This window comes from Epinephelus moara, chromosome 10, assembly GCF_006386435.1.
Source record: "Epinephelus moara isolate mb chromosome 10, YSFRI_EMoa_1.0, whole genome shotgun sequence".
NCBI classification, from domain to species: Eukaryota; Metazoa; Chordata; class Actinopteri; order Perciformes; family Serranidae; genus Epinephelus; species Epinephelus moara.
The window spans coordinates 7,355,387-7,366,824 of record NC_065515.1 but is presented as its reverse complement, the minus strand read 5'-3'; positions in this window follow the sequence as shown (position 1 = coordinate 7,366,824).

The following is an 11,438-nucleotide window of genomic DNA, read 5'->3' as shown; positions in this document are numbered from 1 at the left end:
TTCTTATCTTTAATGGATTATTTGTGTGGTTTCAAATTTAGGGCTCTACCCCAAAGTTGTGTTTATGGAAACATAAATAATATAATTCTGCTTTTTGTCCAAAAGATCTTTGAATAAGTTTAATGTCATCAAGGCTCCTCCAAAACACCAGTGTGAGCTAAATCAGCAGCTGCTAACAGGCTCAAACTCCTCTGCAGCTCCGACACAGATCAGCTGATTTGAATCACTTCACAAGTTGGTGATTACATGCTTCTACTCTTCGTCCTAAAAGAAGAATCAAACGTGTCGTCACTATGAGGACTTTCGTCAAACTGATTTCCTCGTCTGAAATGTTTTGATGAATTCAGGCTCTGATCATCTCTGAGTGTCTTAATGAAACAGACTGATCCTGGTTTAGTTTGGAAGCTAATATAGTTACACAGTAACCTGCAAAATACATAACCACCCAACACCATCACAGATCATTAATTAGTGTTTTCAGGAGCTTTTATGGCCCATTTATGGCAAATTAAACACACTGTCAACCATGAAATGTAAATTATTTTTGGCGGAGCTGAGCAGAAGTCAGCCTATCATGAGCCTCTGTGAAGTCTGCATAGGCTCGTCAGTGTGGCGTTCAAGTACACACACACACACACAAAAAATAAATCTCTGAGGTAACTGATACATCACAACGAACAGCAAAATAAGACACTAAATAACACAATAATGAAACAGGTGAGTTGTAACAATAAATTCAAATCAGTGCACCTTCCGTAACAACAGACAGACAGCCTGTAATGCTAAGTGGGATCACCAACTTATTAACTCTGTTACACATGCAAACACTGTCAGCTAAGATGCTGAACATGTTAAAAATATACCTGCTAAACATCAGCATGTTAGCATTGTCATTGGGAGTGTGTTAGCATGCTGATGTCAGCAATTGTTTTCACAAAAACCTGTACTGGTTAATTATTCACAGCGCTCCTGTTTTGTTATTACTGTTGATCCATAGCACTCAAAACACACCAGTCACTCTCTGCTGTGTGTGCACGATCCGGTTATCAGAGGATTTAGCTGACTGCCTCTTGAATGTGTAATGCATTCAGAAGTTCACTGTGCAGAGGCCCAAATAAATCAAACTAATTAACTCAATAATTGATTTGATGAATTTCCCCACAAAATGGAGACATTTTTGCTAAATGTGCAGAAATGTGCAGCTGGTGGAGCTCGGGGAAATCACACAGCGAGAGATCTTGCATAAACAATGGGCACTTTGTGCCAGGGGGTGAGACACTGTTAATTACAAGACAGTGGAATCTACAGCCACGGCGTGACCCGTTAATCGATGATTGAGTGGTGGATACATACCAGCCAGATGTGAAAATTAAAGCTGAGAATGGACGACACTTCCTGTCAAGCAGATCGGGATCATTTTCCTAAAATGAGCCTCAGCTTCTGATCGTTACTGTAAGATACACACAGCCCTGAGTTAATGACTGTTTGTGTTCCTTACAGAAAGAAAGTTTGAATAAGTGACAGTTTATGGCAGCTGATTGTTTGCTTTATGACTCTATAAGGTAGTTATTGTGCATTTCATATTGCAGTCTGTACCATGCTTACTGTTTTTAAGACACCTGCACTAGTAACCTGGTCACTTTACAAGGTATCGTCTGTGTCTTTATATTGAATTTTGTACTGTGCAGTGTGTACATGGATTTACTGTAGTCTGCATTGCACCTTGAATTTCATTTATTGCGTCAACTTGTTAAGTGTAGGACGACAGATGGAAATTAGCGTTTCACTAAATGTAGTGCAACCATGTTTTCATTTCTTGTAAATGATTATTGCCATTTCACACTGTCCTCTTATAAATCAAATAAACTAAACTAAGATAAATATTCTGTATGCTGACTTTCTCATTAATGCATCATGACATTTCGGCATATTGTTGACTTATGACTCACACTGACATGGTGTGACCTCACAATGTTACATGCAGTAATAACCTCTGTGTATGAACAAGACTTGCTCTGCCTTCCAAACTGCATCCTTTATCTTTGTACTTGCAGTATGTTACCTCAGTGACAGCTTACCAGCTCCGAACCGCAGTTGGGAACACTCTGCCCTATTAGCATTAATTTAGCCTGGCTAGTTATTAGCTGGCAACTAGCTTCTAATTGTCTAGACCACTCCGCTGAAGGAAGGATAGCGAGGCACTCAGATGTTGTTCACTAACAATTGCTTTATATCAGCCTTCATCACAAAACAACAAACATGGCCTACTTATAGGTTAAACAGCCGCCCTGAGCTTTTCTAGACACGTAATTCTACAGCTATCATCACCCGTTGTCGCATGCGGTCTTCCCCATGACACCCCGTCATGGTGCCTGGTAGCCTGGCTGCTGCTTCAACCCTTTGAAACCCGGAACGTCATTCACTTGTCATGTGCTGCTTTGGCAATAAACCTTTGAACCTTGAAGCAATTTGCGCAATTTCTTTCAAAAACATGGGAAAAAGATGATGAGCAACTTGGTAAGAAATGTCCAATAAATTGCAAAAACAAAAAGGAAAATAGGTATAATTGAAAAAAATATTTAAAAAAAAGAAGAAAAAAGCTAGGGAAAACTATATTTATAATAATTGTCAGCACTCTTTCCAGGTAAATTCTGTATTTTCTTATTTTTTTTCTTTCTTTTTTTGCCAATTCTCTTATTTTTAATTGTCTCTTTTTACTAATTCCTTGCTATTTTTTTGGGTCATTTCTTCTTTTGTTGCTCATCGCCTTTCCCTCCTGTTTTTAAATTGAATCAAGCCAATTTGCTCAGGTTTTAAAGGGTTAAAGTCTTTATAGATGTTTTCAGATGGTTGTGGTAATCCATGGTTTGTGGAATGATTTAACTTTCTATGCATCCTAAAGAGATCAACTGCATCTCTACAGACCTCACCATCTTAACTTAGCATGTTAACATGCTAATATTTGCTAATTTGCCCTACACACAAAATTCAGTGGAGGCTAATGGGAATATCATGAGTTCTGCAGATATTTATTAGTCATAAACCAAAGTGTTGACAACATTTTAGTTTTGACCTGATGATGGTGCTAGATGAAATTCATCCTTAGGAGGACGTGAACGTTCGTACCAGATTTAAAAACAATGCCTGCAACAGTTATCAAGACATTTAACGCAGATCCACACATGTGAACCTAATAGAGGTGCCAGAGGAAAAGTCAGGGGATCGTGCAGATGTATCCTCCAGGGACCATGAATGTGCAAAATGCATCCATCCAATAGTTGTTGGAATTTTTCAGTCGAGAGCCACAGCGTTCGTGTGGCAAAATACCACACGGTGAATCACACCTGGACCTCCCCATAGGCTACTACATGTGCAGTAATGAATCAACACTGCAGAATGATGAATTGAAACATTACTCTAATTTAAATTGCTGTTTTCAGATGAAAAATAGCAGGAGTGCTGTTGATTCCCATGACGTTGTTGAATGACTTGAATCAATATTTAATTCCAAATTAACAGCAGTTTGTTCTTGGGCAGGTATTGATCCCATAAACCTGAGGAAGACTTATTGCACACAAATCATTAAAAATTATTTTACTATTCCTGCTCTGCTGGGACACTGGGCCAAGGCACTGAGGGAATATTTGGCATCGTGACTTTCCAGGCTGAAGATTGCATTTGCATCCATCCAGGAGCGTCTGACCTCACAGATAGAAAGGCTGGGAAATGACCACGCTTCATCACCAACACCAAAGTGACACATTTTCCCAATAAAAGTCATATTAGAAACCTAAAGTGTCCCTTATGTGGTGTTTTATCTGTGGGATACAGTGTTATATAATGTGTGGAGCCTCTGCAGACTAAAGTAAGGCTGGCTGATTACTTTGTCTTCCTGCTCATCAGTCTTACAGGCCTTAATGCCACTCTTACTTAATGGCACTTTATATATGTCATTATGGTTAATCTAACATAAAATTGCAGAATCTCACTATTTGTCATGCAGATGATGGAAGCTTCTCATTTTCAATGTCGGTGTAATGAGTGGAAAATCCATGCTTGTGGTCAGGGCTGGCACCTATGGGAGGCCTCTGGGGCCATAAATCATTGCCCTCACGCACAGCATTGTAATTTAGCACATACACCAAGCACACTGTAAAATCCCACATGCACTCTTTCATACTTACTCTCCTAAATACAATACAAATCTCTCTGTGGAAGCAAAATTCTCTTAAAGGGTCATTACACCCTCTCTCCCAGCATATTTAAAGGATAACTTCGGTATTTTTCAACCTGGGCCCTATTTCCCCATCTGTATGTGTGCGTATGATTCATGGGTACAACTCATTCTAAAATTGGTTCAGTATTGAGGGAGGCGGATGCAGCCAGCAGCTGCGAAACGAGCTAAAACGGTAACGGGGGCAAATGCATCCCGTATAAGTTTGTGCATTAAAAGTGCTTTTTTTCGCCACTGACCGGTTCAGATCGCCAGTGCTATGAGTGCTATGAGTGAAGTCAGCTGTCAGTCAGTGTTGGAGCAGAGAGGGGGAGGCCTGCCCCGCTGGGTACTGTAAGTGTTACGCTAGAAGAGTCAGAGTTTGGGACGGAGTCTTTTACGTGCTACTCCCTGGAGTGTTACCGGAGTTTTTGGAGTGTTCAAATAAACGGGCCTTTTTCCCGAACGCAAGAACAGGATGTCGCGCAACNNNTCCGGTTGCATCCGCCTCCCTCAATACTGAACCAATTTTAGAACGAGTTGTACCCATGAATCATACGCACACATACACATGGGGAAATAGGGCCCAGGTTGAAAAATACCAAAGTTGTCCTTTAAGAAAGCTTGCCTGTTTCATCACAGTTTGGGAGGGGCCACAGAATTCGGCTGAACTGAGCTTTATATGTACGTTATGGTCTGATTGTATTTGCAAGGAGCTATAGAAGCTTCAGTGTGTGAGAGTATGAAGGTGTGTGTCTTTTTGGTGTACAGAAAATCAGTGCGCATGTTACACCCTCAAAATGAACCATCAAAAAAACATGTCCATCGTCTTTTTGCAACTTTTATTAAACAAAAATGCCTCAGTTCAGTACAAGAACATTTCACTTCAGTCTGCACACCACAGGTCTCCACAACTCTTAAAGCCACAGTGCCCTCTTCTAAAGGGTAAGTGCAACAATTTTCTAACTTCACAGGAGGTAAGTAATGAAATGTTTTAACTGGGTTAAAAAATCAGCAAGAAAAATTAAATAACTAAAGGAAGATGTTTCAGGGCGCTACACACACAACTCTAAAAATCTTAGACAATATAAAAAATGGTGCATGGTATTGGCAAAGATCAAAAAACAGAATACCAGCACTTGTAGTAGAATTCACTTATTTAATACGGGCAAAAACACATAGACACGGACATGCTTCAGCCAAAGAACCGTCATCAGCATGACACAATAGTGAATGATACACCTACATGCCTCGCCTATGTGTATAAAATTTGCCATTTAGCTGAAACTCATCTGTATCTGTGTTTTTGCCCATATCAAATGTCTTTTTGGTGTACACCTTTACCTCTCATGCACTGTCTCTGTCTGTTCTGATCAAAGCAGTAGCCCTCTCTTCTCTCTGCATGCAGCTATTATAATGTAGCTTGCGGTCACTTAAATATGGATGTAACAAGCTACAAATGGCACATGCTAGCCTTAATGCTAGTGCACCCAACGTTTTAAATACAGCCTCCTAAATCTGCATAACAGATGACTTTGAATGATTTTCCACTTGTTAAAACTTTGGCTTAACAAATTAATCGTAGTGGCAGGGGTACAAGTGTACAGTCTAGGGGGATGCTCTGCCCCCTTCAGTTTTCAGTCGGGCCTCTGGAACATACGAAAGTCCTCTATGGAACACCGAATGAACCAAAATGTCTAATTCGACGTCAAATTTGTACCTCTTAAAATGACAGAAAATGCCGCGTTAAAACGTCAGTTTTTAACGTCTTAAGATGTTTGGTCCGTTGCTATTGGTTGGCATCAACAAACCCACCCCCTTTTGACGTAAGGCTTCCATGCTCCACCTCCTTTTGACGTAGCGGCTGCGTTGGGCTGTACGTTTGCCTTCGTTGTGGTCATGTGGTCTCTTGGTAGAGGGTACATTTTGCTGACGTGTCTTATGATTAGTATTTGGGACAGTCCATTTCTATGAGGGTGGTGTGCCGGTAATTTTGAACTCTGGTGGCTGAGGAGAGCAAGGAATGGCGTCCAGAAACTTTGTCAACAACTGTGGTTGTACATTTACTGAATGTATCCGACTTTTATCATCGGATGACCAACAACTGTATCTATACAGCCTGTTATAACCAGGTAAGCTATCAGTTAGGTCTCCCCCTCAGAAATAGACGAAGAGGTGGCACCCAATTAAATTGACGTTTTAACACAGCATTTTTTGACGTCTTAAGACGGACGTCGAATTAGACGTTTTAGTCCATTCGGCGTTCCATAGACCTCTGCTGCCCGAGGACCTCAAAGTAGCCTACATGCTGCCGTGTATGGCACTAAGAGGTCGGAGATATAGCTGGGAGAGAGAGACCATGAATAGCCTTAAAGGTAATCAGTAGAATCTTAAAATCTATTCTAAAGCATACTGGGAGTCAGTGTATACACTTCAACAGCATAACAGAATTCCTGGAATTCAGTAATGGCTTTTGGTTTTGGTGTGCCACACCTACCAATTTTTCACCACACTTAAACTCTGGTACAGAAGCCAGAGACAAATATGGATGTGTATATTTTTAATGCATCGTTTCTCTGAGGTGAGTGCAGCAAGTTACCCATATACCCAGCACTGTTTAGAAGTATGTGTAATGGAGCCTGCATAATGCAGTGAAATTATAATAAAACTCATTTTACAGGACATTTATTGGCATAAAGTCATTAATTAATGTCTCAGTTATGAGCAAAAGGGCATATCCTGCATTCATTTTCCTCCCTGTGCTCTCCTCTTCTCTATTCCTCTTCTTCTTCTATCAAGTTAATTCCTGTTAGGTGAGCTGAGGGAACAGGGGAAAAGACAATATTTTATTTTCTGACATACCTCTCAGAAAAACGAACTGTGGGTCACTTAACGTAGTATATTCTCTGTGCTGTGTTGTGTCATGTGATGTGGAGAGCCTGCACAAGCCAAAGCATGGCCGGATGAGTAGGGATATTGAGGGCAAAGTGTCACACCGAGGAGAGTCCTGGCCCTCGGGGTGTCTAGTAATCCTTATTACTCAATGCATACCATGAGCCCAGCTTACATGTGATGGCAGGATAGAGATGCGTGGTGTAAAGAATGTAAACATGTCGAACAAGCACACAAAGGATTACAGAAAATTTAACTTGCATGACATTATGTTTTATCTTCAATATTTTATTAGATCCATGTGTGGAAAAACTGCAATACTCAGCATTCGCCAGTTGCTGATTTGTGAAGGCAATCATTCAGACACCAGTGACACTCTCCTCTACTCAGGGACATGGAGGCTGGAGGTTGGGCCTGAGGGACACGTAGCTTTGTACTGCAAGTCCTTCATGTGGAGAGTCATGGAACAAGTGCTGCAGCATAGAAAAATAGTGGAAAAACAGCAACCACGAGTATCTCTATTCCCCCATAGGAGACTTGTGTTAGAGTTCCCTCACCCCTCTAACATCACGCTCTTGGCTCCGCTGTTTGTGCTGCCTCAGAGGGAACACCGTGCTACTGATACAGTAACCTCTGTAAAGGCTGGGTTTGACTGGGACACATCTCAGAGGAGAGAGAAGGAGAAAAGAAAGCTCTGCCAATAGCAGACCTCTCAGTAAGCTGTCATAAACAAGTTGTAATTTCATTAAAGGGTTTTGTGTCTTCATATCCAGCTGATCAGGCAGTTTTGTGCTCAGGTGGCATTAACGTTCTCCCAGAGAGGAGCAGGACCTGTGTAAGTGCACTGGAGTCTTAAATTTGGGGCGACTATAGCAGTGATTTCCAATCTTTTTGGCTCGTAACTTCCTCAAGGGACGTCTCACACTGTACGTAGAGCGTCTCCCCCTCAGATTTATCTTGCAGCTAACAGATTAATATATTTATATAGCATGTTATAATGTTAAACATACGTGCAGAAGGCACAGTGATTTAGCGTAGGTTAGCTAGCTCACGTTAGCTAGCTCTCTACAAATTAAGTGGGTTATTTTTATGAATAGGTCAATTTGTCTTGGGTTATGATATTTTAGACCCATGTTAATGTGTATTTTCAAACATAATTTAAGTTTTGAAAAAAATTAAAAATCACGTCCTGTCTAGTAAATTCACCTTAATGCCCTCAGACTGGTGTTACAAAGAGCCCCTTAGCGCCCTACTGTTGGTTGCTGCTTGTTTCTGCCTGTGACATTAGCCCCTTTTACACTGCCAGATTTTTGGCGAACGTTGGGCCATTTTGCCGGCGAGCTGCGAGCGTTTAGACACACAGAGCCGGATTGGCGAGTTGATCCGAGGTGCCCAATTTTCCACCTCGTAGGGTAGACATATTGGCGGAACCCTTTTAGTTTAAAAAGACCGAGGCGGCCTTCCGCCACGGGAGGGGCTGTTGATGACTTGTGGGAGGAGCTGTTGATGACGCCGTACATGCGACCCACTGGCGGTGGATAAACAGGAAACAGCTGATAGCAGGAATTAGCGAGCAGCTAGTAGCAAGAGGGAAACGCAAACCTGACAGACACTGTAAAGATGAGCAACTGGGGAGACAAGGAATTGTGCGCCCTCCTTGCCCTCGCAAACGAAGAGGCCATTAACCGTCAGATGACGGGGACGGTGAAGAACGGGCCGACTTATGAGAGAATCGCCGAAGGACTGACCAGCCGCGGCTTCCCTCCCACGTCACATGCTGAGCTACAGGTTTTGTTACTTGCTCACGCCCCCCATTGCCCCGAAAAAGGCGCATTCTGTATAAACAAAAGTAGGTAGGCGGCATTTTGCTGCACTCCCCAATTTTGTTTTTATACTGCCAATGCTGAAAAAGACTGATTGGGCTTTCCTGCAAATTTGCACAATTCCTATCTTAAAAGGGGCTTTTGTGTATGGTTTGGGTAGACTGTAAAACTGAATTGCCCTTCTGCAATAAATAAAGTTGTCTGAACTGGCCTGAACTGAACTGGAACCCCTGTTGAAGACCCATGATCGAGAGTTTATGCCCAGAAAAAGTTGTAAGCATGTAGTGCTTTGTTTCGACAAGACAAAAAGATCGAGATCACTACATTACTGTACTATAACTTTAAAATGAAAGCACCATTTAAAGCTTGAAACAGCATTAACAGACTTTTGTATCCACACTGGGCAGAGGAAACAACTAAAATCCAACACTGATATACAGTATTTTCATCCTTTAAAGGCAGTTTGTGATCTTGGGATAGAGCCTGACCAGATGATTCCCCCTGTTTCTAGGCTTTGTGCTGAGCTAAGCTAGCTGGCTACTGTCGGTAACTTCATATTACCGTTTCGTCATCTACTGTAAAATCTCCGCAAGAAAGCATGTGAGTGCATTTCCCAAATTGTCTGACTTCTCCTTTAAGTTGATATGTCTAACTTGTTGGCAAACAGTTGCTCATTTATAAATCCGTCTGACAGGAACAACATAAGCATTCATTTGGAGTCACTGAAGGCTAATATCATATCACCTTTTAGCTATTTTTTGGTCCCCGCCAAGAAAAATATCTGGTTCTTAGCAGCTTCTGTCTGTCTGTGTGATTGATGCTGAGCAGGTGGTCTGTTGTCAGTTCAGATATGTCCAAAAACCAGATGCCTTCTGAATCTGTTAGCAAAGATGGGGAGATCATGTGAGAATAAATGAAAGCAGTATAGTAAGCCTGATGAACTGAGGGGAAATGCAGAGTTGAGTAATACCTCTCCATGGGTTCGTCACTGAGCGATCCGTTTCAAATTACAAGTCGTAGTTAACAGACTGTTAATATAAAAGCGTTGATTATAGCAGTTGTCTTTTATACTTTACAACTGTAACACAGTCCATACCATTGTCATTATTTATCAAGTGGCCAGGTATCTTGCTTTAAAAAGACACTCATTCCTGCATGATTATTTACACCAAGTGACAGTTTCAGTAAATTAACTGAATACTCACTAAAAACAAAAACACAGCTCACTCTTCTTGCTCCACATTCAAGTCTCTACCTGATAATTGACATGTAAATTCTCTTCGTAGACTTGTACAAAGTGAGTCCTGAGGCCAGCGGTGCTGCAGGAGAGGTGCGTGCTTGCAGTATCAGCGCAGAGAAATCAGGTGAACACAGCATATGTGCAGTTAGCTCATTAATTTAAAGGGTTTCTGGGCGTCCCGCCAGCTCAGATGAAGTATGCCAAGGTAGCGGAGCATCATAGAGCTAATGTTATTTAGAGATGTTACAATGATCTACAGTATGCTTCATTACATGCAGGGTTAAGGGTGAGTGCTGTACGGGGACGATTGGTGCTGACACTTGAAGGGTGGTAGGGCGGTCCAGGGGTTTGAAATCATTGTGTTACTTGGGGACTGTTTCAGAGAGCAGGGTACCCAAAGGCCACCAGAGGTTCTCTGCACCCTGGGGTGATCAGTTGGCTGCAATCTGCAACCTCAACACCAACTGCCACTAAATTCTAGATCCTAAATCAGAGGTAGCTCCATTCAGTTTGGCTGAAGACAGCTCCATTGCTAGAATATCCAGTACTGTAGCCATCCACTGCTGCACTGGGAGAGCATAAGAATGTTGCCATCTCTAAGTGAGCACCTTTTTTGCTGCAGTACAACCTGCCAGCCAGGGACGCTGCTGATTGATTCATATCAAGTGAAATCTGTATTTATTTGCTGAAACAAGTTTGTTAAAAAGGTCCTAAGCTGCTAAGCTAATGTAAGATAAGCATTAGCTCGCTAACTAATATTAGCCTCAACTTACCATTCTTCTTCAACTTCATGTCGTACAAAGTTTGAAGTTGTTGTGTCTCTGTCTGTAATTTTTAACCTGCATGTTTTGCATACTGAAATTCTCTTTTGCTGACCCTTTTATAGTTTTAAAGTATAGTAGAGTTATATTTAGCATCATTTTTCCCCAACTGGTGCTCAGTAACGTAACATTCGTTCTTCAAGGTTTTCTCCTGTGACTTCATTGGATGCTGTTGGACTAGTCTGAGTGGGCATAAGTTTGCTGCATAGATCAGCCTCTCATTGGGCGGAACGAGCCACCCGCTGAAGTCCCGCCGTACCACCTCTGGTTGTCAGTCGACAAACGTCCTTTACTAACTTTTGCGGTGTTTGATCTTGCGGGGATGTAGCCATTTTTCTGCCATGGTTCGCGTCCTGTAGGCGATATTTTGTGGGCGTGTTACACCAAAACCTGTTTCCCCCCGGCAATATTTTTGCAAGCGCACTGTTGCTGTGGCACCGCCAAGAACG